General features: G+C 38.2%; 1 protein-coding gene across 33 annotated transcripts in view; it reads left to right on the top strand.

Annotated features, from left to right (window-relative positions):
* BAZ2B (bromodomain adjacent to zinc finger domain 2B) overlaps positions 1-24,303 on the top strand; it is a 158,820-nt gene that overhangs the window by 28,252 nt on the left and 106,265 nt on the right. For 28 of the 33 annotated variants that reach the window (XM_068949519.1, XM_068949532.1, XM_068949528.1 and 25 more), the window contains exon 2: positions 8,364-8,406. The exons of the other annotated variants lie outside the window; for them this stretch is intronic. The gene's annotated coding sequence lies outside the window, so the exon portion shown is untranslated. The remainder of the gene's footprint in view (positions 1-8,363; positions 8,407-24,303) is intronic. 33 annotated transcript variants of the gene reach the window in all.

The raw sequence follows: 24,303 nt of genomic DNA, 5'->3' as shown, positions 1-24,303 counted from the left end.
TTTTTATCTAAGGAAGACCAGTTAACAAAAGTTTTAAACAGTTGGACTAGAGTTCCCTTATCTCACTTGTTCCATCTTTTAAAATATCATTAGTTTGTTAGCTCTGCTGTCCCCATAATCTTCTGGAGTACACAAGTCCTGAATTACTAGTGGAAAAGAGGAAAAATGTAACTTTTAGAACTTAGATTCGTTGAACCTTTGTTTATAATATAATTAAAAAGGGCCCCACATCAATTTTTTTAAAAACAAATCTTTTGCAGTGTTTTCACTGGAGACAGAAGCAAATTGCAGTCATAAAAAGAAAACATCTGACCTCACAGCTTTATGAAAAGTGGGCAGTTTTTGCAGCATTTTGCAGTATTTTCAGGTTCTAGGTTTTCCTTTACTTGAGAAGATGCCATTGCCAGAGCATAAACCAGTTGTCCCAGTCTTGCATAAAGAAAACGCTTGCCAACTGATAGCAGTAACAAAGATGGGAATTCACCCCACCCTCTTTTCCCACTTAATTCACACTGTAATTAGCTGCATTTATATGCTAATATTAAGCACAGGAAATTTCCTTCTGTCTTTACTTTGTAAACAGTGAGGGCATAATGCAGAAAAGGGCCTTAGATGACGTTAATTGCATAGCTAATTATGAAATTAGAAAATAAAAAATATTATTTTACCTGTGCACATTAACCATCCGTTTCTGCAATTTGAGAAGCGATTTACGCACCCCTTTGTCAGGGTAGAGCCCCGCTGGAGTTAATGAGACATGACCTGTGCTGGATGAGTACTAGGGAACATGAACAAAAAAACAAACCAAAACAAAACAAAAAACCCCCAGATTTCAATCTCCTCCTTCAGGGACTTGCTACATTTTCTGTTCTTCCTGTTCTAAACATTCAACCTCTTTGGCTTCCATATGGAATTTCAGCTGTTTCTGACTTTTGGTATGGTTAATAACTTCATCTTAAGTTTACATTAACATTTTATTTACATTTAAAGATACTGTGCTTTATACTTTGTAATAATCGAATCTAAAAATAAATTACAATAAACTTGTTCTGCTGGGCTGTAAGAAGCGGAATAGCTGTATGTGGTGAACTCCTTGTAGCTAGTTGCTTCTTCCCCCTTTTGGTAACTGCTTGCACAACCAAATGGTAAATCCTGAGCTTTTTGTTTTAAAGTGTGTACGTGCAGTTGTCTTGAGGAAAATAATGTTTAATCTGAAATGGTATTCTTGGGTCCTTGCTAACGTTTTCGTTGCACTGACATGCCGGTGTTGTGTAACTTCCTGAAGTTCATGCCAAATGACATCTTCCCTGTTGAGTTTCAGCTCAGTTTTCCACACGTTATAGTGAGTATCTGTCTACTTAAGTCACTGGTAATTTTGTACTTTGGACACTAGGGTCAAAATCAATCTGTTCTTTTAATCAGAGAGACTAGCAGTACTGAAACATATAAGAAACATTCAGTTTATTATTTACAAAGGTAGATGCTTCCTCTTCTGTTCTGTAGTTTCAAAGCATGTTAAACGTAAAGCTTCAGTCTTGGTAGAAAGAGGGATTTTTCAAAGGTCAAAATCACTTGGCTTAGTCGTGTTTTCTGTACTTTGTGCTGTAAATAAAAGGTGCGTCTCTGTGTTGATAATGATGTGTCCGTTTGTTTTTCCTCTATGGTTTGTTTTTAAAAACCTCAGTAAACACAGAAATTGTGATTCTTCCTTGAGCCTGCTTCTAAATAAAGTTTCGTATGTCAGTTTTATACCAGTAGGGCAAACTAATTGGTCTGCTAATACAAAATCAATTTTGAGTAAAACGAATATGAGGAACGAGCGACGGACTCTGGAGGAGGTAGCAGTCTTGTTTCCCAAATAGGCACGGCTTTTAGTTAATATTTGATGTATGCCGGTGACCGAGTTGCAGAAGCAACTGGCAGTAAGTCTTAGGGTGAACGGTAGCAGGAGGGACAGGCAGCTATAAGGTACCGAGTTAATCAAAACCCTGAGCTGCGAAAGGGACGTGCTGCTATGTGCACCTGGGGACCTGTCTGCGCGCGGGCCGGCCGGTCCACCCTGCCGGCGGTGATGGAAGTTCAGAACGAGTTGGAATCAGCGCCGCCTCTGTTGACCTGGTTGGGTCTTCTGTTGGGTCTTACCTGGTCTTGTGTGGAGTGACTGCTGTGAGAGGCAGTCTAAGGCGCTGTGGGGGCACCCTGCTCACCCTTTGCATTGGGCTGTTGGGCGCTTAGCTGCAGAGTGAACAGGCAGGTGAACTGGGCTGATGGAGGACGTATGTGTGTTTAAATCAACTACATTTACAGCTTGCTTCATTGTAGTACCTCTCCGTCTCCATTACACCTGGACATTCAACCGCAGCATCGCTGAACTCGTGCTGCGCGGGTGACTGGTACGTTCAGGCACCTCGATTTTTGGTAGTATCAGGATAGAGGGATTGTTTGTAAAGAATTGCAGCTAGAAGTATTGGGATGAGAAGGAGAAAAGGAGTATTTTAAACCGATGTACTGTTAATTAAAACCTACTAACGCAGATCAGGGAGTAATTTTGGGAAGTGTAGAACCAGCTGTACGAAACATTGGGAAGGTCGCGCTGGTGACTGCTGTGGATGCAGCTTGCACTGGACCCTAAACTAGCTTTAAACTGGCTGACATTTGTGTTGCTAATAACGTAGAGGGAGTAGTATGAGGCTAATCGTCGGCTGAAAAGAAAATTAATGAGTACTTAATATTCAGCTTGGCCTGGCTGGTTGTGTGCTGTTAAGCTAGTTACCTTAGCTGAAAACCAGCTAGTTTAACAGCAGTCACAGTGGTGGTTGTAGAGTGCGTGTAACCTATCTAGGGCGGAGTTTTCTATCTCTGAGAGTTTATCTGATAGTGCGATAGATTTATCCGATCTTTATCCTAGAGTTTGAGATGCCGGATGTCTTTCTACAGTTAGTTTATACAAAGCAGCATGAACGTTGGGTTTACGGGGGCCCTGTTCTAGCTCATTGGGTACAAACTGTGCGAGGTCCTCTATGGAACTGTGTGTGTTTCTTACATTTTCTTATTTAATGTCTTTTGTGGTGTTAAAGTCCTCTCCCTTTTCTCTGCCACTTAACTGGTAAGTTTCCTTAGAATAGGCATGTCTGATCAGCCCGGATGATGTTAACCCACAAGTTCAAAGTATGTTATTATTCCTGAGCGCTGCTTTAATTTTGGAAGACATGCACAACTGTATTTGTTCTTTTTGACTACTGTAGTTTCTGTAAAACAGAAACAAGTTTTACAGAACAAGACAGGTTTCTTATTTACGGTTTTTCAAGATATATTATGAAATAATTGTGTTGCACCACTGATAAATATCGTTTGATTCTCTTAGGAGCGCCAGATACGAGATGCCCAAAAGATAGGGGAAAATATAAATTCTGCCTCACGTGTAATCTGCATATCATTCATTTCATTATTTAAAGTAAAGTTAGGTTAATTAAAAGTGTGTGCGTGTATATCTCTCAAACGTGAAATATACCGGTAATAAGAAATGTAAAGTCTCAAGTTTAAAGTAGAATAATGATTCCAGTTATGGCAATATCTTTTCTACAACTACTGTGAAGGGAGAAAAAGAGCATTATTTTTGTTAGCTTGTTACGGGGAGGTGAAATTCCACTATGGCAATGTGCAGTGTGTGGCTGGGAATTACCAAAGCAGTGAAGAGAGGTAGATTCAGAAATCCTGTAGAAAATGAATGGGAGGGAAATGAATAATTGATGCTTGATGACACAATTAACTTCAAATACATTCCTTGTGCTTTCATGACAGTGTGCTGTACAAGGAAGTACTAAAATCGTTGTGGAAAGAAATGTGCATTTAAACGCCAGAAAGCAGAGTCTGCAAGTAGTGAAGAAAGGAATGCATTTTATGTAGCATTTGCTTTTGTGATAGAAATGCACAACATACTTTAAAAGTCTAAATTACACGGTTACCGCATTGGGAACCAGTTTCTGTCTGGTACCATCTTTTTCAAAAAATATTCTGTTTTTGTTTTAGTAAGAGAGAACTATTTTAGGAATGAAGCGTATACTTGGGAAGTTAGGGGTATTTTTATTTGCAAGTACCATCATTTTAAAGAAACATTCAAGAGAGGCAAATTGCAGTCCGTTCCAGCATGTGAGCCTGTAATAACTGTGTGATGCTGATGCTTGGGGGCGGGGGTGTTGTCTTCAAGGCTTGTATGTTTCTGCTTGCTTTCAAAGTGAAAATAATTGCTATGTGTCTTTTTAGAGATCTGGGACCATTTATTTACTGCCAGTGGCTAGTGCTAACAATATACTGAGGCAGTTTTCTACAGCAACAGCATAAAACTGTGAACAACGAAACCTTCAGCCTTTGGAAAGGGAATAACCAACCTCAATAATACAAGACTTGATTAAATCTGTTTTTCTTTATTAATGAAGAACGGACAGTTGATGTTAACTAACTTGGTAACATGTTGATTGTAGATATATAGAGCATATTGAAGGTCCAGGGTGGTGTTTGATGCGTTTTATACCTGCTACATTGACGCCTTCTTTAACCTGAGTAAGAAATGGGAAGGAAGATTTATTTTTATGTAAATGAAATAGCCAACTTTGGTTTTGCTCTTAAAAACTGCATTTATTTGCTCAGGTTTACAGCAGTTACATGAAAATGCCTTTTTTTTTTTTTTTTTTTTAACCTTGGAGAATATCTGATCTACAGAACATTTGTCAGTGAACTGTGTGTGGTACAAAAGAGTACAATTCAAGTTACTTTTGGTTTATCGAAAGCTAGAAGGTGGTGTATGCACATGCATCTTGCCAAACTAGCTTTCCCAATGTGGAGAATTCCCTGGAGTGAGATGTTCAATAAAATATTGTCCATCTGCTGTTGATGTTAGTTGTGAGTGCGTGTAATTGTATTTGACTCATTTCACTAATTCAACACTAGGACTAGTTTTATTACCTGCAATTTTGTACGTACTACTATAATTTTCCTGCTGAATACAGAGTCTGTGTTTAGCCCAAAGAAGGTATGTGGATTTGGGGTTTGTGCTGTGTCATTTACTTAATACCATATGATATTTTAATGGAGAGCAGTGCTGCTGTATTTCTGTAAGTATTTCAGGACAGGAATTACCAGATTTCCTTATTTGAGTACCCCACCATCGGCTGCAGGTATTGCCCAGTTGGTGTGTTTTCTGGTGCCTTCCTCTCCTCATCCTAACGCCACAAGCCTGACATCTGCTAGACGTTTCCCTTTAGCTCTGCTCTGCTGTCTAAAACTCTCATGACGTGTCGCAACTACCGCCCCTTTCCAAGCTTGCATCTGACCCTCTGTTAGCTGCAATAAGATATATGCCTCAGCTGTATATGGAAAGGTGCTCGCCCTCCAGCTCAGCTAAGTAAGTACGCAGGTATTGAGGACAGGCGCGGACAGGACCCTGCTAACGGCATGAATACGGGAGTGCAGAACTTGGAAAACTTCAGAGGCAGCAGATGTTTAGGTCTTCTAATCAGTCCTGAAGGTGGACTGAAATGTTTTACTGCACTGTTTGACATTAAAGATCTGAAGAGGTCCAAGAAAAATTAGGAAATGCATATGTGCTTTCTTATAATGTATCTTACGCTACTCTGTGAGTAATTTGTGCAGTAGGAAGCTGAGAGATACGCTCCAGACAGGACCAAGTGATTTTGTGAGTGCACATGGCTTACACTGAGGGATGTTTGCTCTGAGAACGCTTTTTAACGTAGGCAACCCCTGTAGCGCTTGAGCCCTCGTAAAGCTTATCTGGGGAAAGAGTGACAGTGTCACCTGTTTTCATTTGCAGTCACACGGTCTTTTTTGTATTTCCGGTTTTCAAGTACTTATTCCAGTTTCTTGTGGAAACTTCTTTCTGTTTCCGGTGTTTGTGTTTCTGGTAAAGTTTTAGAGACGACTTTCCCAGCTGTGACTGTTTTCATGCTCTGAAGACTGCTGTAGCACTGACGTTTAAGAGATTAATTCCTTTCCATGCTTGCATCCAGTCAGAGCAGACAAAGACTAGAAGAGAAGGCAGATGCTGGTAGAGGAAACGTGTTGAAGCAACAGGCTGTCAGAGACCATTCCTTGAGGTTTCTTCGTGTGGTCTTTCTCCACTTTTGGAAGTCGTCTTCCCCTGAGGGAGCAAGTAGGCTGTTTAGCAGTGCAGCTGGATCTTTTAGGCATCTAGATAATATTTCTATATAGAAACTAACTTTTTTCTTCCAATTGGAGCGGTGCTCAGGAATGAGGAGGCGGCCGCACTGCAGTGCGCTCTGTCAGTGAGGTGGTTCGTTATCATGCCTTGCAAATGAGGAGCTGCAACTTTATGGGCCGTTGTCACTGTCCTCAAAGCTACATAAACCCCTCACGTATGTCCAGAGATTCAGGATTTGGTGGGTTATCCAGTGCCTTCAGGACTGATGTCAAAATCGAGACTTTTAGCACTGCCACAGACACAGATGTAGCCTGATGTACGACATCTGTGCAAAATCACACTAACCTGCAAGTACTTGCTTGAGCTTCAGCTAATACAGGGAATGCCATGTTTCCAATTTAAAGACAGACATCAGATTTTGTTTCCTGCCTTCTAAAGGAAACTCCAGGGTCCTAGTCAGGACAGGACGGTCGGGAGAGCAGTGGGAACGTGTGCTTTCTTAGCCTTTTCCTCTCCCAAATGTTTTTCTCCCACTCCTGAAGAAGGTGCAGTTAGTGTCATTATCTCCTTCCAGCCCTTCTTTCTCTTGCCCAGACCGGTGCGCTCTTCTGTGCTGCAAAGCCAAGGCAGTAGAGCAGAGCAGAGAAGAGAAACTCTAATGCTGCAGCTTCTCTTGGGGAGAAATCCTTTCCCGTGCAGGTTGGTGACGGGTCCCCTGACTGTTAGAGGAACAGTTTGTTCCTGGCCGTCCTTTGACAAGGGAGAATAATACCTGTGGTTTCCCTGGCAGGCCTGGGAGCTTAGTTTGACAGTAGTGGAGCTAAGGAACGAAAAGCCTTTGCTAGTGTCAGAAGGCCCAGGCTTTTAATGGTGGCAGTGTAAAATGAAGTTGGAAAGAAAATACAGCTGAGGTTCATGTTTTGGGGGAAAATTTACTAGCCAGTTACTCATTTAAAAAAAAAAAAAAAGAAAGTAACAACTTCCGAAACATGGAGTATTTACATTTAAATTCTGTATAATAACTTACCTAGCTTTAAATTGTTCCTCCACTTGGCTGTTACTTGGCTGTTTAGCTTTGGAAAAGAAATTCTTTCCGATCTGAATTGCTGATATTATGCACTTTTATTGGTGTCATATTTCCATCAGCATGATGCTGTAGAGGAAATTCTAGAGATGAGAAAGGTCTGTGTTTCTAAATCTTCATTTAAAAAAGAGTCTTCAGTGTAAAAAAAGAAAAAAAAAAGAAGAACGTGAGTTGCCATTCACTGTAGTTCTTTATGTAGTCAGTTAGCGTATTTGCTCAGTTCAAATTGCTGATGCAGCTGAAGAGCATCTACAAGCTTTGTATCGGGAGCATCATGTTTGATGCTACAGAAGACATTTTTAAAAGACCCAGCTATTTAAAATTTGTCTGACTTAACTGGTCTTGCTTTAAACAAAAATTTATTAGAAAACCCCAATAATACCAGATTTTTGCTACTTTAGCAAGTAACATTCTCCTTTAAACGTTTATGTCCTAAATATTACATCAATTGTACACATTATATAGAAAATAGAAAACAGTATGAACTGTATGTTCAGGGAGACTTGATTTAGTCAGGGAAAGAAATTGGGGAAGAAAGCAATCCAAACAAGTGTTTAAGAATTAGTTCACTTTTAATTTTTTAGTGAGATGTGCGTGGATTTTTGTACTCGCCCAGAGATGCTTGTGAATTCTCATAGCATGAACAGAATTTGACGTGCTTGTGCCAGAAAGCCTCATTAATGAGATGAAATGCTGATTCCAGTTAAAGAAAATTGAAAATTCCCATTGATCTCTGTGAGGCCGAAAATATTATTTGCATTTTAACAGAAAGATTCCTTTTACTTGTTGTCTTCATTAAAGCAAATGCATTGTACTACATAATTCACAGTTTAGTAAGGGTAAAAGGTGTAGGTGTGTTTATATAACTGGTTGCAAACAGAAGAAAGTGTGATTGCACAGCACCTGGCTTCAACTATTCTTATTTTAATGGCTTCGTATCTGGCTGTGTGAGATAACAACAGTGTTTCAGTGTACTGGAAATACTTTGTGGACATGTTTCTTGAGAAATTTTTCTGTTCTACTAGATGTGCCTTACTCTGTCCTTGTGGAAGTTTCTTGATGAAAGGATGATTCAGCTGATCATTAACTCTTTTCTGTTTGCAGCTTGCGAAACGGCAATGTCACAGAACTGACCGCTTTCATCACAGTAAGTATGCCGTAGCAGTAAGTATTCTGATAATGCTCTGAGAAGCATGAATCATACCCAGAACAGGGAATTGTTGTTTATAGCTTATGTACTTTATGGTTTATAGATTATATAAATCATTCCAATAGAGCACCAAATTCTGCTTCCAGGTACTGATTCAGCAAGATGCTGAAGCACATGCTTAAGTAAGCTTTTTAGATTCTTAGTCCATGTTTGCGAATGTTTGCGTGACTTCCAGCCTAATATTGAGTAGTTCTTTAAGGATATCTTCCTCTACCTTTTTTTTAAAATCCCTGATAGCACTGTAATAAGCAGTGATGGACTTTTCTGGACTTTACCTATGTAGATTTGAAATATAAATATGATATGATATATAGTTTTAGTGTATGGAACATCTTTTCAATATGCCTTTAATATAGTTTTGATATCTCACTTTAAAAATCAGTTTAGAGAATTGTATTGAGACATTTTACTGATAGCTTCAATTCTAAAATCAACTTCAGTAACTTTGAAAGTTATTTTGCGTACTCAGAATTAGTGTGATATTTTGCTACATAATAAGCATGTGTTACCTTGTTTCATTAGTAGGTGATTAGCGTAATTGGACTATTTGAATAATTGGACTATTATAAATGAGAAGTGAAGAATTTTGCGTTCACATCAATTTGCTCGCTTTTCAAGACACTTCATAAAATGTTTGTATCTTATTCCAGTACTTTGGCTTAGACAAAGTTGCTCCTGAAAAACTAAAGCAGGTGAAAGGAAAATAATCGAAAAGCCTGACTGGCTATACTTAATTTATAGATGAACGTTTATAGTTGCAACTTTTGGGCACTCCTTTTTACCCTCGTTGTACTTGCTATCTGTCAGGACCACAGAAATAAGAGAGATGGAAGTCTGAAATAAACTTGGAAAATCATTTCAAATCAATAGTTTAGGTGCTTCTCACATTAACTATCAGTTCTTCATGCACTGATGATAATACACCCCGAAAACATAAAACGCGTGGCTTAGTACATAAGGAGATCTTTTAAGACAACGTCCAGTGATGAGATGAGACGTTGGTTAACAAGAGCCTCCTTTAGATCCCAGAGTATTTTATGATACAGCGGAGTCTTATATTTCAGTAGTGACCTTCAAGTTTCCCACATTCTAGAGATGCTTTACAATTGGTAAAGTTAAAATTAGCACTGATAACACAGAAAAAGGTGGGTTGGTTTTTTTTTTTTTTTTTTTTAATGCTAACTGAAATCCATTTTAAGGTTAGATATAAAAGGCTCGGTTTTTGGAAGTACTTCTTAAAGATTGTGTTCAAAAGTAGAAAGAGAAGCTGTTGAAGGCACTGTGTGACTTCAGACAGTATTTAGGAGTAGTAAGAACACTAACATCTGCTGACTTCAGAGAATGACTAGTTTCATATGGAGAGAGCAGATCTATTAAACAGGAGGGAACAAGTGATTTAAAGGTCAAAAGAACACTTTTTTAGTGAATACATTGCTTAGCAGGCAGCCAGCGATAGGTAGTAGAACAGGAGGGAGATGAGAGAACCTGTGTAAGTGAGGAGCAGAAATCTGAATCAGTTTCAGAAAACGCAAAACCAGGAAAGTCAGCAAGAAGTTTGCAGTCTTCCTGCTTTTGTCTGACTTTCTCTAGTTTCCACTAGGATTTAGAGATTACTGCAGGGAACAGACATTGTGAAACTTGCTGTAATACAGTAGAATACCACCTACTACTGCAAGGTGAGATAATTTTGATGAAAAAGCCTTCTCTGCGTTGAAACCATTTTTTTTCTTTAATGAAATAACTTACTCACTAAGAAACTGGCACTAACTCGAAATCAAGAACGTCAAATAAATGCCTCTTCCCTTCTCGGCCTCCCTGTATCTGAATAAAGGCATGAACCTTCCTAGAAGGAGCTTCCAGTTTTGGATTAAAAAGAAAAAAAAGTAGTAATTAGTTTTAAAAACTGGTTTTGTTTTATCTGATGGTCTTTGGGTTTAAAAAGCCAAAACTGCTTGCTTGCTGGTTTAGAAAGGGTGTAACTCTTAGATCTGCACTTTTTCTTGGAAGAAGAAGAAGAGAAGCCCTTTTTCTTGCAAGGTAGTTACAAACCTACTGAATATACAGATACATGGAAATACAAATACAGCTGTTGCTTGAGTTTAAAAATTTGTATCTGACCGTTCTGAACAGTCGAGAGTTAAGGCTCCTTCCTCTCATGTTTTTGGAGTTGCTACCCACCCATGAGTCTAGACGGTGCTCTGAAGAGCGGTTTTCCCTAGACCTGTAAGCCTGGGCGGAGAAGTGCCAGCTGTTCTCTTGCTCTCTCCCCTCCGCACCCCCGGGGCAAGTAGGGAACAGGAAAGGCCCTAGCTCAGCGCAAGAGGAGGGTTCCATAACTGGTGAAGTGGACATGCATACCTTTTTTCCTTTTAAATGTGCAGTGGGATAAGAACGGGAAGAAATTATAAAAAGATTTTTTGCTTTTGATCAATTTTCCTTTAGGCCTTAAAAACAAATGGAAGGGAAATAATCACCAGGTGTAGCTCTCTTCCTCTAAACAGGCTTATTTTGAAGGGTGGTTAATTATATTAACTCTGTGTGCCTGTTGTTCTGCTTATTTAGTTATGGCAATCTTAAAGTTACTTTAATCCATTTGCGAAGGATGACAAAATTTACTCAAAATATATTTTTTTTCACAATTTTAATCTCTAGCATTTTTGTGGGTGCAGTCAATTCTTTGGCCTGCAGAACATACATGCTTTACTCTGAAGTAATGCAATAACAGCACTGCCATCCGAACAAAGAAATGGCATATTTTTGCACTTAAACTATGCGTTCTGTTATAAGTATTAGATTGCTTGAGGGAGAACTTGAAAAGATGAGGAATAACGGCAAATAATAATTCCTTATATTTTGTCAGGGTTTTTTTTCTGGCTAAAGTTATGCTGTTTTAAGGGTAAGAGGTTCTTGAGGTTGCTAATTACCATCCCCAATTATAATATTCTTTTCATCCCTAGCCAGGACTCACTTTATCTATTTTGCAGAAGAAAAAAAAATATAACAATGGTACTTTGTCTGTAGAAACAGAAATAACGGACGGTACCTGAGAGGTTATAAAAATATTACTTTCTCTAAATAATTTTTTTTTCATAGTACTTTAGAGCTACTAAGTTGAGAATCCTACAACCTTAGAAGTAATGATTGTATATTTATGAATTTTCAGTATTGGCCAATGCTTGCTGTGAAAAGGCAGTGCATATTTATCTAATCCCGAAGTATGTTAAGTGATTAAAGATGGTTTGTGCCACACAAGAGGAAAAGACCAAGAGCAGAGGGGTTTTAAATGATGGCCTCCTTCATGTGTCTTGCAAAGTGAGGAGACTTTCTGTTTCTGCTTGCCTCAATCTTTACTTCAGTCCAGCATGATCAAGAAGCCGTTCTGTAAAGATCACTGCAGGACTGCTCGTGTCCCAGATCAGAAATCAGTATAAGAATTTATTGTCTGGAAACAAGAAAAATCGTAATATTCAAAGGGATATTGAGGGCTATATGTAAGACAGTTGAGCTGCTTTATTGTACTTAACAGATGTTCATATTTTTTGTTAAGGGATGATTTTACCTGGGAAAAATGGAAGCAGCCTTAGTGAAAACTTTGCATGTTACCTGTTCCATCAGCCTCATGGGGATCTGACTTGAGTGACAAGTTTTTTTTGTATGGTTGTAACGAAACAATTTCTGGTTCTAATTAACCATGTGGTTTAATTTAAGAGATCAGCTAAGCAGAAGGTAGTGTAATGTTTGGAACAACATTTTCTAGAGAGTTAGGGGATGAAGGGAAGAAAAGAAGAGAGGCCTCAGAACTGGACCAAAATAGTGGTCTCATTCATACTTTTATGAGATGTTGCCATTACAGAAATACCAGAAATAGTTAATAGTTGGAAGAAGAATCTTTACAGGTGAGATTTACATATAAGTTTGGGTTTTTTTTTTTTTTTGAGCCAAAAAAAATCTTGACCAAAGGAAAGGAAGATGTTAAAAGATTTCTAAATCATGTTATCTACTGTTGAAAATAGTAGTGAGGATTTGGTAAGTTTTGAAAACTACCCAGTTTCCTTCAATAATAAGAAAGTCTGCACTGGCACAATCTGAATCAGTAACTAGGAGTGTGAAGGTAAATAGCAGCAACAACAAAGCATATAAGATTTTTTCCTGACAGATCTGAGAAAGATATATATTTGAAATAGTAGCTCCGAAACGTAGAAGCAAATTGAAGAAAAGCACTTTTTCTTACATAAAACCTACTGTTAATGGTGTGTAAATAGTAACCTGTTAACAAGCTAAATAAAAAGCAGCAGGTTTGCAGAAGCGTGTAAGTTGGGCAAGCATAGTGATGCTTTAGATCCATGTAGTTATGGCTTGTCAGCTGCTGCAGATCAGAAGAAAAGAAATTGAACAAAATAAAGGTGATCATCAAACTATAAGTGAAACCAGATAAGTTTAGATTTGGCAGCTTATGAGAAACTGTTGGTAATGGATTTAGAGCCAACCATACAGAGAGGGACAGGGAAAGAAAAGGGAAGAAAAATTCAGTAATCTCAGGCTGAGCAAAAATAGTTCTTTGCTTTTGTTGCAGCTTGAGTGTAACCCTGACCCTGACCCTCCCCCAGCAGTTTCAGTCCTCCTCCGCAGAAAGCTCAAGCATCTAGGTACCTTGCTCTCTTTGCCCTTTTTATTCCTGTAAATACTCAAGGATGCAGAGGATTCATTGGAAGATGTAATTGGTAATGGAAAAGGAATCTGTGTTTCCAGAGTTCCCCAGACATGCTGCTCACTGCTTTTAGCGGTGGAATTTGGAAAACAGTAGTTTATTTTTTTGTTAGTATAAGAGGTGCTGCTTTTGACAAACTTCGAAGAAAAACTAAAATCTTCCAAAGGAGTCCATCCCTAAGGAAATGTGAAAATATACCTGCTTCACATATATATTAGCACCTACAAATTTAATTGCATCTTTACTTATGTATGTCAACAATTAAAATTCACTAGGAAACTCGGAATGGAAAGTTTTTAACAGTGCTTGAAGTGCTTCTTTTAGTAATTATACCTGATGTAAATAGAGGCAGAAGGCAGTTAGCCTTTTTTTTTTTACCTCTTCTTTTTTACATAGTTATTTTTAGAAAAACTTACTTCTAATTAAAAGTTTGAAGTAATAGTATTTTGCTGCCATGAGGAAGATGCTGTATGGTGCTAACTTGTCAGCAAGCAAAATCCCCTTTTTATGTGAACGTATATAGTTGCTTGTTTGTGTATGTTTATACAGGAAAGAAAACTAATCAGTATGATAAAGAATAATTATGAAAAGAAAGTTAGAAAACATATAAAAGCTTCAAGGAAAAAATGCATAAGCTGTGTATTTCCTTGCAGAATGCCTTGTTATATTAGTTTTCTTTCATACTGTTAGACTGATTTGCTGTGCTGTGTTTGCTAACAGGTAGGCAAATATTTCTTAAACAATACTAACACAACTTTTAAAAAAGTTCCTCTCAACTATTTTAATGTTGCTGGCTGGAAACCAGATTTAATAATGGCTGACGCCAAAAGGGTTAAAGAACAGATTTTGATTATGTATTGTCAATCCGTGATTAGCATCTGTTAGGAGGAACGAGTGGTTTATTAAGCTTCACTGTACAGATGGCAACTGGAGGAGTTCAGATGTGAATTGAATTTTCTGTAGTATCACTGTATTGTTAAAACCAGCTGCTTTTATCCTTGTAATAGCAGTGATAAGTGTGCACAAAAAAGACAATTTCTGTTATTTACAGTTACTTCAAAAGTCTCAAGACTTCAGAAATGTTTAAAATTCTCACTTAATTTGTTTGCTTTTGCTTTCTAATAGGAAGGAGTGGTTTTTAGCCTTTAAACACAAAGCTCTGTCTGCTTAGGGGAACTGGGAAGCGGTTTTCTGATTAAATTTCAGAGCCTGAATAAACAATTGCTCTCCAATTGAAGCATTTCGGTTAAGGAGGGAGTTCTAGTCATCTGTTTATAAAAGATAATTTTCCAAATGTAAATTGATGCAACCTTATCTTTTGAATCTAGGGGCAATTGTCTTCAGGGACTTGTCTGCTTTTGGTAGCTAATCTGAGGACTGTGCTCCTGTTGTTACTAGGAAACTGCTTTAGTAGGACTTCACAAATGTGTCACAGGCAAGCTCCGAAAAGTGTAGTCTGGGTAAGGGTTCGTTAGAAGATCAAGGAAGGTGGGGCATAGTAGTACATGCTTTTTTTTTTTTTTTTTTTTAATTTGTTGAATGTTATCACAATTCAAGATACTATTGTCAGTCATTTGATATTCATTATATTATTCAGCTCTCCAGTTCTTCAAAAGCTTTAGGTGAAGCTAAATTTACTTTTATTTTAATTTATTTCCTGATCTTAAGGTAAGTAGCAAATCCTATTGTACTAAAGAAATAGTGGAGTCAAGAGAGTAAAACCTGAGAATGATCTTTAAATAATTCAAGTGAGAGATTTTGTTTTGTCTTTTAATACTTGACATCTTGGAAATCTTAGTCAGGTGTGTGTTTATGAGAGGCTGGTGTGAAAAAAGAATAGCTTGTTGTCCAGGAGGAGCACATCTCTTTTCATCCGTGTGTGAATGGCACAAGGCTTGGGTTTATTGTTGATTTGTGGTTGTAGTTGCATCGCTCGTGGGTCGTGGGATTGCTGCTCCAGGAACCGTTCAGTAAGTCTTCTAAACAGTGTGCATGTAAAAACAAAAGATCCACCTGACAGGACAGGCTGGGGGCAACTGCTAAGAAGGTGACTTTGCAGAAAAGGCCCTGAGGGTTTTGGTAGACAGCAAGCTGAACGTGAATCAGCCGTGCAGCCTTGCAGCGTAGGTGGCCAAGTGCATTGTTGGGTGTGTTACCTTCCTATGTGGCCGTTGTGAGACTGCATCTGCAGTGCTCTATCCGGTTTTGGGATTCCCAGTACAAGAAAGACAGTGTGACATATTTCAGTGAGTCCAGCAGCAGGCTTCCAGTATGACTGGGGAGCAAGAGCACGTGAGATATGACCAAGAGGCTGAGAGAATTGTGTTTTTTTCAGCTCTGGGGAGGCTGGTGGCAGAGGGAATCTGTTTGCTGTCTTGAGCTAGCTGAAACGGAGAGGTCCAGCAAAGAAAAGTCGGACTCTGCTTGGAAGTATACAGTGAAAAGAGGCGAAAGACACAAGTTATGACCAGGAAAATGTTGACTAGATATAATGAAAAAATTCCTCATGATGAGAGTGGTCAAACGCTTCTGGAGAGACTGTAAAATCTGCATCTTTGTAGACGGTCAGAGTCTGTCTGGACAAGGCCTTGAGCAACTTTAACTTTGAGCAGGAGATTGAAGCAGATGATCTCTGTAGGAGCCTTTCAATTTATTTATCGTATGATTCTATCTTGAACTAGAAGTTTCTTAGTATTTTTCTTATTTTCGCTTTGCTTCCTTCCTCTTTTTTTTACAGGAGAAAGGTAGAAGCACAAAGAGGCAATAACATCTGGGAATTGCTGCTCTAAGTTGGTGCTTCATAGCAGGGAATATGTGAAGGAAGACAAATGCAGTTGTAGGAGACTGAGAGAGATTGGACTCTGATAGTGACCTGCTCTTCTCTTTTCACTGCCCTTCCACACCCCCAGTGAGATCTACCGTAATGCAGCCCTGTCTACCATAATCTGGCCAAGAATACTTTATTTTGGCCTCTTCTTCAGCTCTGCTGCGTAGGCTGCTGTGTAGTACATCACCTCAAAGACGTGCTCCTTTGTTCTTCTGTTGGGACTGGTGTTCTCCAGTTTGGGGACCACTGCCTTAAATTTGGATGCAACATTGAGCCTTTCTTCAGGTTTGACTCCTAAGGCCCAAGAGAGAGTGAATGATGACGTGTGATCTGTATTTGATCTGGGACAAGTCTGTTCCGTGGACGTCTGCCTCCTTGGGTTGTACAGTTTGCCAACCCACTTTATCATAACGAGAAGAACTGAGTAGTTAGTGGAAATGATGAGATGGGTAGAGGGAAGTTGAACTGCAGATGAGATACGAAACAGTTGAAATGTATATTGGCACCAGCTGGAGAATGGAGCAAGGTTTTTTTTTTTTTTTTCTTTCTTGTTTTTGTTTTGGTGAGAGATGTGATATGAGAGTGTCAGGTGAATACCTGTAAGTCATAAAATAAACATACAGGATTTGCACCTGCGAGTACCTGTTCTTAGCATTTCTAGGGCAGGCACAGAGGTACTGCCTGAACTGGTAAAGCGCATATAGTCATACTGCAGACTACCCAGCTGCTGGTGCGGCTTAGCCAGGGAGAGGCTAGGGGGCACCGTCCTTGGGTGATTGAAGGGCCATCTTTCCATGTGGATTTAAAAAATATTTACAGCTTAAACTGCATTTACATTTGAAATATTAAAACTTGCCCATACGAAGAGTGGTCGCTGGGCACAGTGCAGGTAGAGTGGCAAAAAAGTGCCAAGTTTGTCAGGTGGCTGACCCTGTTACTTACGTGGCAGGGAGAGAAAGGCAGACAGACGTGGACAACGGCAAGCAGGGGTGGGGGAGGTAGAACGGAGCTTGCGAAGTGTGTAGTTTACAGAGACTAAGATGTGAATTGTCATGTAGTTGCTTGTAAATTTTGTCCTGTGCTCAAATATTTGCTGCCATGTATATAACAAATTGAAGGTTTATATGGCGGTAGTTGGACATGTAGCTAGCAGATCTATCAATCTGTCTAGCTCAAAAACATAAAATTGTTGCTGTGGTCCAGCTTTACTGTAAAATCAAGCCGCAAGTTTGCAGGTAAAAAAATGACTTCAGAGAACCAGCATCTACCTGAATTTCAAGATCCCGAAAGCTGCTATCAGGAAATATACTCGCTAAAGCCTTCTCTTGACAGGCCGAGTGAATGGAATATTTATTCCTATACTTATGATAGGAAGTCCATTTTTATTTTTTTAAAATCTATTTTTCTTTTATCATAGGAAGCTAATCCTTTAGGTGTTCATTTGGCAAGGCAAGATGCTCTTTTCTTTATGTCCCAGCTCTAACCTCTTTTCTTTTCTTTTTTATTTTTGGTTAATTTGCATGTCGGTCCAGAACTGTGGAGCTGAAGTAGATAGTGTAGTTGTGCTGATTTCGGTGAAGCTGTGTTAGTTTATTCTGCAGAAGGATCTCATTGGGCCTTTTTTGTTTATTTGGAAAACAAAAACAGCATTGATTTGAAATTTTTGTGCATGTATGTAAATTTACATTTAAAAATGGTTAGATGTAATTGATTTTTACATGTTTTGTCAATATTTGAAAGGGGTTTTCTCCTTTTTTTTTATGTTTTACAAAGGCGGTTCATTTAAAACAAGCACAGTAACCAAGTACATAGAACTTGGAGTTTTACCGTTCTTGCACAATCGCATCAAATAAGAAATGGTGCGTTAGAGGACAGCTGAAATGCCTATCAGATGGATAAAGCATGGGCTTAGAGCTTGTAGAAGGGAAATATGTATCATCTGTTTCAGATGTGTTGCAGAGGTGATGCCAAGGTGAAAGCAGACTTGCAGAATGGTTGGAAATCATTGATATTCTGACTCTGAGGCTCTAAATGGCTCTGTGGCAGATGGAGTCTTTGTCAAGGAAAAGAAAAATGGCAGCTTTGGAGCATCATAGATGTTTTTGCTAGCAGCTCAGCGCGCAAGCTGTGACCTTCTAGCGTTCAGGAGTTTCTCGTGTGCTTTAATAAATAGTCCTCTGATTTTATTCCCCAGTAGTACATAAATAGTAGTCATAATTCAGTACAAATTGAGGTATTTTCCTATGAAAAAAACATAAGCCTGTTTTATTACCGGATTTTTTTTTTTTTTGTTAAAGTAAGCTTTGCAGGATGCCTGCAATTTTGGTATAGAATACCAGAAATGTCTTTAAGCGTCTGTGTTACTTAAAGCAAAAAGGCCCGTGTGAATGTGTTTGTGTGTACACACAACTATACTACAGCGCACAATGCTAAAATTGTGCACAAACTATTAACTCCCTAGAACATGATTTTAAACTACAAAAAGAAACATAGTAAATTGGACAGTGTTCACCTTTAGACTATGCTTATAATGTGGACGTCTATATCTGCCTAACTTACTGCGATAAAATATAGAATTATAGACTATTTATATTGAGGAAGCAATGTTTTGATTAGTTCAAAGGGGAAAAATATGATTGATGAATTCAGTCATTTGTGAATTGATCTTTTTTCTTTGTTGATAAAAACTCAGACGTCTCTTAACATCTGACAGCATCTGGTTCTGAACACCACTGATAGGGTTTCTGTTATGTTTTTCCACTCTCATTGAATGAAACTTAGAGGGTTGAGACTGGATTCATGGAATTAGTGGTCACTTTTATCTGTAGACACTGAGTTCTATATTCACATTCCTTTTCTTGCAATTTGCAGCAGTTTGCACCAGTTTTGGAAAGTGGTAAAGTTTGATATCCTATAAAAAAGATTTATACGTGATTGCCTAATGTCACCTATTTCCTAAGTACAGTAGACTTGGCTATCTGTATTTATTTTCTCAGTTAATACATTGAATTAAGATGATATCTTCTAGCGTTTCTCTATATTCTTAAGGCCCATCCACACTACTTTCACCCCTGATACAACTGCTCGTGCCAGTGGAAGTAGTATATGGCCTCGCGAGCCTATGACATCTCATAAAGGCTGCTCAATTGGACAGTTGACCTATATTACAGGGTGATAAGTCATTGTTAAAATTAAAAGTGCGAGCATTTTGCAACTATACCTGCCAGCAACACTCTTTCTTTAGCCCAGTTGATGATTGTTAGAATTACAGAAAGCAATCGTTGTTCGTCACAGAAGAAAATGACCTAGCGCTTCCGAGGGTCAAGGTTGTTTCATTAGTCTTTTCTCTTGCAGCCGCCGGAGGTTGTAGTCGTCGCTCCTGAAGGCGAGCCGGCTGTAATTAACCGTGCCTCTGTCTGTGTGGCGTCGGTCCATTTGAGGTTTTGTTTGTTTTGTGGAAAGACAAATGCTTTATAATTGAAACTAAAGTATCTTTGATAGGGTATGATTCGAATTAGACTTTATACAACTTTTCATTAGAATAAAATGTCGTAATGCGCGAATGAAATTAAAACAGCTTTATACTACGTATACCTGAATGTCTATATTGAATAGTTAAGCATCTTTAAAAGAGAGAGAAATGGAAGGAAAAATAAGGTCATGGGATATATTCCTTCAGCTCTAAAGCTCTTGATGACATAAAATAAATGTCTGTTACTTTAAAAAAAAAAAAAAAAAAAAACAAAAAACAGAGTTGGAGCATATAGGAAGAGTGCTGATGGAAGTTTTTATGCTGATAACAATTTCCCTTGTTCCTGATGTCTGATATTTTGATGGTGTTCTCGCTGCACCTTATGACTTGATATGAATGGCTCCACAGATGGTTTTAAGTCCAATTTCAGGAACACCCCCCCCCCCCCCCCCCGATTTCTTGGTGGTCTTTTTGTGGTGCGGTGATGGCAGTCTTAATTGCAGGATGACTGAGTTGCTTATGCTCTGAAGACAAAATGATAAAATAAGAAAATGTTTTAGGTTATGCCAAAGAAGTTTTGTGTAATTTTCTTATAGTAAAGCTCACTAATGGGCTGCTTGTCTTTATGGAATTAAGATTTTGGAGTGTTAGTTTAAAAAACAACAACAACGAACAGCAATAACTGATTTTCTGTTGTTTCGAATTAGTTATTGGTGTGACTTTGGACCTTGTCATTAATAACACTGACTTGATAGTGACATTATGGTAACAATATTATACTTGTAATATTTCAGTTATTTGAAAAAACAAAATAAGAACAGAGAAAAAAATTATTTAGCTGTATTAGTTGTAGGAGTTTTTGGGTGAATTCAAAACCAAGTTTTGATAACTTTTGAGCTAATGATATAAATAAATTGCTGCTTATTTTTGAAATACAAGGCAGCATATATCCCACAAAACCAAAATATCATTATAGTATTATGCAAAAAAAATTGCTCCTGAAATTTTTTGCAGTGTTTTAATCTATTTCACTATCCAATTCTGAATAGTGGAATAAATAATTCCACACAGTAAGTAATTGTGTGTGTGTGGGTGGGTGGGTGGGTTTTTTTTTTTTTTTAAAGTAAAGATATTCTGTTTAACTGTTATATACAGTGCATGCTTGCACATACTGTTACTGAACTTTCTGGATTGTTTTACTTGATTTTGTGATGATTTTGCATGTTCATGCAAAGCAATTACATTTTTATTCCTGTCATGGTTCTAAATTCTGTTCCAGTTTAATCACTAGATAAATACAGAGGACGTTTTATGAACTCTATTTTCCTCTCTGTATTAATTGGTATGCCACTTCAGCTTTGGAGGTATGGTTTATGTTCCAAGTGACACACCGTTTTTATTAGATGTATTCCTGCAGTTTTACACAGAAATAAAACTCTGTTGTCTCCTTAGCACCCATTGATTTTTCTTTCAAGGGTGTATTAACAATGCGGATGGAACCCATGCAACTAGCATCTGCGTTTAACAATACAGAAATAAATGCTGTAAAATGAAGAGTGTTTCGCATACAGGGTTAACAAAATATTTTACAATACTGCTGTGCTTGAAGCAGTGAAACCCAGAGGAGGGCAAAATATTGAAAGGTCGAGAAAAATGAGAGAAAGAAGAAACGATGCAAAAAGAAAATGACACCGAGGTCTTGGTTTAATACATATGTATTCCAGGTTGATGGCTGATTTCATTAGCAAATCTCATTGTTATGCGATGTCTGTTCTTCTGCAGCAAAATGAATATTGTATTCTCTCAGGCTCTGTGTGTGTGTGTCTCTATTGTATGATGATAAAGTAAAGATTATACACTTACAGTTGTTTTAATCTTTTAAAACTTTTCTAAAAATGTTTATATTTTCAAAATAATTTTATATTTTGACTTTCTAATGAATTTGTAAATTATTTAATGAAAAATGGCAATTTAACCCACCTTCTATATGTATTTCTTTGTCATATTGGCAACCTATGTGTTTTTTCTAAAAACTTTCAGTCTGAGCAAATGCATCTTAGTTAATACTAAATTTACTATATCAAAAATGAAAATTCAACTATGAAGATGTTGTTCTGTGGCAGGCTTTTTATAGTTCATGGTAACAAATACAGGACATTGAAATAGACATCATCACAGTCAAATCTCAACAAACATGAATCCCCCTCTTTGTATTTTAATAGAATATACTGAAAAATGTTTACTTGAAAAACTGTATTTTATTTATCGTAAGGTGAATCAACCTTATTATGAAATGACATGCTCTGCGACGTAGGACAACTGGTTGCTTATGGTACTGATGTGCTTTAGTGTTTTTTTTTTTTTTTTCCTTTTTTTCTTCCTCCGAGCTGCTGGTTCAAAACTACTTTATTTCGGCGGTATTAAGAAATTTTGATAAAATATTCAGAACGAGTAGACATTTGAGAAGGTATCACTGCAGGAAAATTAAAATGCACAGAGGTAACTTACTTAATGGAAATATTTTCCTATGCTCTTACTTCCAGAATTTATTCCATATATAAACTTTGTTGGGTCCAAATTAGTACAGAGTGTATGAAATGTTATTAAATCGGTGAGAAATTGGATTTTTGGAATAGTTTTAAGATGAGTTCCCGCTAGCAGGACAGCACAAAGAAGGTTTTTGTGCCCTGCAGTGATGTAAACAGGGAAGCGTAGTTGCTTGGGCTTTCATTTGAGAGACTCTTAATAAGCATTGAAACAATTATGTTCTTACTGAAAGATGAATTTTAGGATGTTTTTACAGATGTGTGCAATAAAAGTGACTGACTCTTTCTCAACAGTAGTTGTGTAGTAGCTCCTATGCTTATTCCAATTCCAAGATACTATTTTAGGGATCAAATTGATAGATGAAGTGTCCATGCATTAGGTAAGTGATCAGATGAGGAGGGAGCGCCCTTAACATGAAGCTAAGTTGTGAGAAATAGGACCAATATATGTGACCAGAACATGGAGGAGGCAGAACAAGGAGAAGCTTGCTGTCTTTCATTCGTTCTTGGGAAGATCTTCTTCCTGTTCCTTTGCTTTGGAAGGACTAGAACCAGTGTAAGAAGGGCAATTCAGCTGCTGAGTAACCTGCTGGATGCATATTTCGGAGAGAACGTGTGTCAGGCTTTAAAAGGTTGGTTGGTTTGTTGTTTTTTTTTTGGGGTGAGGATCTAACGGAAGGGAGATAATGATCTGTCTGTTGCTGCATCTTTCTGTTTCCAAGTACAGGGACAGAGTTGAAGGCCCTCTGTCATGCTGAGCAGTAACGGACCCCAAGCATGGTTACGGCCCAGGTAGCATATGTGGAAAAAGGTGATACTCAGTATTATAAGTGTGGTCAGAATCTACTTTATAGGGGGATAAGTAGAGCTTTACTTTGGTATGTGGTTGTCTGAAGGGTTCTTCGGAGTAAAAGGTGGTTGAATCTTTTGGCACAGTAGGAATATGAGGAGGAAAGTTTGTTTGTTTGTTTGTTTTTCTTTTGTGGCTTGAGTTGGAGGTCACTTTCACTTATTCACTTGTTAAATCTTCTTTCCCAAGAAAAATTAGAACTTCTGGTGTCCCACCTCGGAAGATTAATTCGGAAAGTAATGAGCCTGCCCTTCTGATCTCTCCTGTGCGTTGTCTGTCCGTGCAGCAAGGGTCAAAGGATTTCGACTTAAATTACCAGAAGCAAAAGGCAGAGCAGCATTGCATGTGAAACTTTTAGAAAGTATTTTCTTGATGTAATGCACTACAGAGATGACTGCAGGGAGTTCGTACTGTCCAAAGCCATTGCTATAGCTTGTCTGTATTCGCAGATGGTGCTGAATTAATGTATTGTGTTTATGCTCGCAAATATATTTACTGTTTTGAATAAGTATTTCTGCTCTGGAGTAATCTGCAGCGTCCGTAGCGACTTTTGTGTCCAAGGAGTGACGGCTCTCCTCTGCTGGCCTGCACTAGGGGTTGCCGAGAGAGCAACTGTTCTTTTCTCAGGTGAACACAAGCAACGAAAGTGACTTACTGGTTTTAGTTTCCTGTATGACAAGATAACCTGTGAGGTCTTGCGGCAAAACTTACCTTGGCGCAAAACTACTGGGAATGATATGAGCAGTTCTAGATAGGCTCAAATCTCCTTTTTGGGTTTGTATTTATTTTCAGACAGTGTTGGGATGATTCTTAGTCTGTAGTAATGTGAGTCTTTGCTCTCTGAAATGCCTTTAGCAGGAGTTGTCACTTCCATTAGAGCAGATAAGGCTGTTCAAGAAATTGTTGATGTTAAAAGTCAGTCAGTTCTTGAGGATTTTGTGTTTTCTTTTTGGGACCGTAGACATAATACTCTGGGTGGTGTCAGGGAGGCTAAATACAAGAATACTGTAATACCTTATTCGCTGTTACTGCATACTTTGATTTTTGTAATCAGGACCCATCTTAGAGTTAAAACGTGGTGTAGAAACCGATGTGTGGTGCGTGTGGTGGTTGGTTTGGCTTCAGAGGTTTACGCTGCCATTTACAGGCAACAGGTGTATAGTTGTACTTACGGGAATAAATTATATCCAGGTGTTTGGTTAGGAGATTGTGGCCGTACTAATTATATCTGTAACAAACATAGCTAGCGAAAGTTCTGCTTTGGGTATTATTTAAGTGTGGAGGTTCTTTTTGGCGATATAGCTTACCTTTTCGGGGAGACAGTGATGATGCAATAACAGAAGTTATTCGGCAGTTTTTTGGCAGAAGTTGCATCTTCGATAGCAGGATTTGCTGATACAAATAAATCCTTTGTTATTTGATGAACTTTCT

The sequence above is a fragment of the Struthio camelus genome, chromosome 6 (assembly GCF_040807025.1).
Source record: "Struthio camelus isolate bStrCam1 chromosome 6, bStrCam1.hap1, whole genome shotgun sequence".
NCBI lineage: Eukaryota > Metazoa > Chordata > Aves > Struthioniformes > Struthionidae > Struthio > Struthio camelus.
The sequence above is the reverse complement of the archived record's forward strand: the minus strand, read 5'-3'. Positions and strand labels throughout refer to the sequence as shown.